Source organism: Piliocolobus tephrosceles, chromosome 14, assembly GCF_002776525.5.
Source record: "Piliocolobus tephrosceles isolate RC106 chromosome 14, ASM277652v3, whole genome shotgun sequence".
Lineage (NCBI taxonomy): Eukaryota > Metazoa > Chordata > Mammalia > Primates > Cercopithecidae > Piliocolobus > Piliocolobus tephrosceles.
Genome location: NC_045447.1, coordinates 103809274 through 103813001, shown reverse-complemented (window position 1 = coordinate 103813001; position 3728 = coordinate 103809274). Strand labels below are relative to the sequence as shown.

Genomic DNA, 3728 nt, shown 5'->3' with positions numbered 1-3728 from the left:
GAAGGAAGGAAGGAAGGAAGGAAGGAAGGAAGGAAGGAAGGAAGGAAGGAAGGAAGGAGGGAAGGAAGGAGGGAAGGAAGGAGAAAGAAAGGAAGGAAGGAAGGAAGGAAGGAAGGAAGGAAGGAAGGAAGGAAGGAAGGAAGGAAGGAAATCAGAACCTCCAACAAAGAAAGAAAGAAAGAAGGAAAGAAAGAGAAAGAAAGAAAATCAGAACCTCCAACCCTGCACCCAAAACACATTATTTTATTTCTATTCTTCCTAATAAGTCTTAGATATTTGTCCTACTGTGTGGTCTAAAGTCATCTGTCTTCAAAGCCGCCCCACCTCCTTGGAAAAGAAATGTAATCAGAGACTGGGGTTCTGATTGAACTTGAGCTTGATCCTGAAGAATCCCGTAAGAAAATGGATGCTACAATCCCACATTTAAGTTGATGTTGTTATCTGTTTGATCTCTCTTTACAAATGCTACTTCCCACCATGCTCCTTCCTCCATTGTTTGACACATATTTCTTATACTTCAAGAGGCAGCTCAATATTCAGTTCTAGGAAAAACGTTCATGGTTCTACTATCTCATTCTAAGTTAGAATTTTTCTCATGTGCTTATATAAGGTGTGGTGCTTACCTCTATCTCAATACTTATCGTATCATTTTGGAAATGGCTATTTGTTGATTTTACCCACCAATTTCAGTGGAAGTCCACCGATACATCATTTATTTCCAGAACTTTATGCATAAATGGCACTGAGCGTGGACTGAAAGCCTTGTGAAGGCAGCCATGCTGAGCGCCTCACTCCTGCAATATCCCTATGCCTGGTCTGTCCCTTGTCGCTTGCCAGGCACTGAACACATTTTTATCCAATGAATTAATGAAGTTGCACTTAGTATAAAAAGCATAATGTACTTTATAATTGATGCTGGCATAATTACACAAATCTCTTGTAGGAAAAGATATCCTACAGCAGAAGTTGGCAAACTATAGTGCCATTGCCTGCTTTTGTATCCTCGGCAGCGAAGAACTGTTTGTGCATTTTCAAATTTAAAAAAAAAAAATCTAAATGAGAATAGCATTTTATGATATGTGAGAATTACGTGGAATTCAAATTTGGTGTCGATAAGTAAAGTTTTATTGGCACACAGAGTCTTGTTCATTCACTTGTGTACTGTTCATGGCTACTCTCCCAGGGCAATGGCAACAACAGGGCTGAGCAGCTGTGGCCAACACCAGATGTGCGTTCTCCTCGCCTTGCACTCTGGTGCACTACAAATTGCAGTGACGGCCTTCCAGCGCTGCTTGCAATGCCATACATACTATGGTATGTTATTCATTTAATTTCAATGCATCTTCTTACATCCGCCAAGAAAGGAGGAAAAAAGCGGACTCCAAATGTCACACTTTCAAGGCAGAGTGGAGTGTAGACCATTTTGTTATGAGATTAGAAGGCAAAGCATGTCTTTGCTATGCAATGATCTTATAGCTGTGCTAAAGAGTATAATATACATTGACGTTATCAGGCAGAGCACTCGGCACGGTATTCCCAACTGCAGGCAGGAAACTGATAAACTTTAAAATAGAATAACACCTTTTCCAGAAAGAACACTTGTTTGAAGAGTTGAGAACATTGAGAGGAGCCTCGAACATTAACTGAAAAGCAAGGTAAAAAAGTATAAAAGTATTGTAAGCAATTATAAAAGGCAAAATTATAACCTATTAGATGATAATGGAAGTTATCTGTATCAGCTTGGGGATGAGAAAGCTCTTTAAACAAGACTCAAATTTTACAAACTCATAAAACATTTAAAATTGTCTGCTTCATTAAATGAAGAACTTAGATTGTTCAGAAAATACTAGAATATCATTATAAAAGAATGCAAATTAAAATTATACCTGTTAGACTGGCAAAAATTCAAAATTTCCTATCTCACTAATAGGTCAAGACTGGGAAGAAACAGGTCCTCTTTTTCACTATTGATGGGAAAATAAATTGGTCTAGCCAAGTCCCCTTACAAAGTGAATTTCAAGGTGTTTTCCTACGTTGTCAGTACCCGCCACTGCTCCAAGTTATGGGAGTGGGAAATCGCACTGAGACCTACTGAGCCAGGCTGGGCAGGGCCCGAGGGAGCCACACGGGGGCTGCCCCCTGTCCTAAGCCCGCCTGCCCACCTGTCACCCCGCTTCTGCCTCCTGGTTCCCACCAGTCCATCCACCTTTCTGGGACCACTGGGCGTGAGCCAAGGAGGAAGCATGCTGGCCATCTGCTGAGTGCTGCTGGCCACACTGCGGGCAGTGCTGGCCCAGGAGGGTAGCCTACGCTGGAGGTAGTGAGTGATGTGTTGACCAGGATAGTGCATTCCCCTGACCTGCCCAGAGGAAGAACCTGAAAATCATGCCACTGTCCACTGGTTGCACAGGACTCCCAGCGCAGGCTCACACCCCAGCAGATGGGCTGGCGTGGGAAGGAGGCTGCTTCTGAGGTCGGTGCAGCTCTGTGACTCTGGAAGCCATTCTTGCTGCGGGGCTGGCTGACCAGCAGGTCTGTGCTTTGCTGGTGGATGTTTCTCCTGGGAGCCCCAGCTCTCCTGCTTCTGGAAGAGCCCTCTCAGTGACACTGATTGTGAATAGAGTCCTCAGAGTCAAGGTTCTGAGTCAAAGCTGTTCTATTGGTGAGGAAGTTTCAGAACTGTCAGGCAGAACTCTTCCAGGAGCCGTGCCAGTATTCTCAGGAGTCCCAGAAGCTCTGCCAGTGGCAGTGCCAGAGGGAGATTACTCTTTCTATACAGTGTCCCTGTGTGTCACCAACAGTGTTGGGAGCAAGTTCAGCAAAACCCAAGTGTTGGAGGTTATGGAATCCTGCAGTCCAACCCACCTGTCAACGTCACAGTCATTGCTGTGGCCAGAAAGCCCTGCTGGCTCAACGTCACCTGGCAAGACCCCCACTCCTGGAACTTGTATTTCTGCAGACTATGGTTTGAGCTTTGATACCTGGCTAAATAGTCAAAGATGTTCATAATGTGGATGGCCAAGGATCTCCAACATCACTGTGCCATTCACAACACCTGGAAAGGCATGAGGCACCAGACACAGCTTCAGGCCCAGGAGGAGCTGGGGCAAGGCTTGTGAAGTGAGTGGAGCCCAGAGGTCAAGGGCACCCTTTGGGCAGACTCCAGGAGTCCTCCAGCTGAGACCACTTCCACACAAACACCTCCTAATAATAAATATGATGATAATATTCTCCCCAGAGATTCTGCAAATGTAACAAACTTCCTGGGTTAAAGAAGACATGGAAGTTGCAGGGTCTGAAAGAAGACAAGATCAGCCTGCAGCACGCACTGGCTGTGTTCTTTGGGGTGGCTGGTCCCAAAGAGACCTAGACACACCCCAGTACTTGTTCCTCTCATCTCCCATCAGTGTCCCCTAGCAGCCTTGAAATGGACACCACCCTCAGCCATGGCCGACCAGATGCCAGAGACCTGTGGAGGCCTTATGACATCAGCAATAGAGCCTACTTCCTCCCCATATAGCTGGCCAGGTGGCACCTGACAGGTTGGGTGTGTAAACCAGAAAAGTATCTGAGACAGCTCCCTATCAGTTTAAAAGTGTGTTTTGCCAATGTTAAGAACACGCCTTGAAGAAACTAACATGGAATCATAGAAAGAGTTTGGTCTATGCCTTTTTCCAAAGATGCTTTTGAGGGTTTTTGAGTATTTAAATGGGACAAGCAGGCTGGAG

General features: G+C 45.3%; 1 pseudogene; it reads left to right on the top strand.

Annotated features, from left to right (window-relative positions):
- Nucleotides 1–3520, top strand: part of LOC111528533 — a 7751-nt pseudogene extending 4231 nt beyond the window's left edge.
- The last annotated feature ends 208 nt before the right edge of the window (nucleotides 3521–3728 follow it).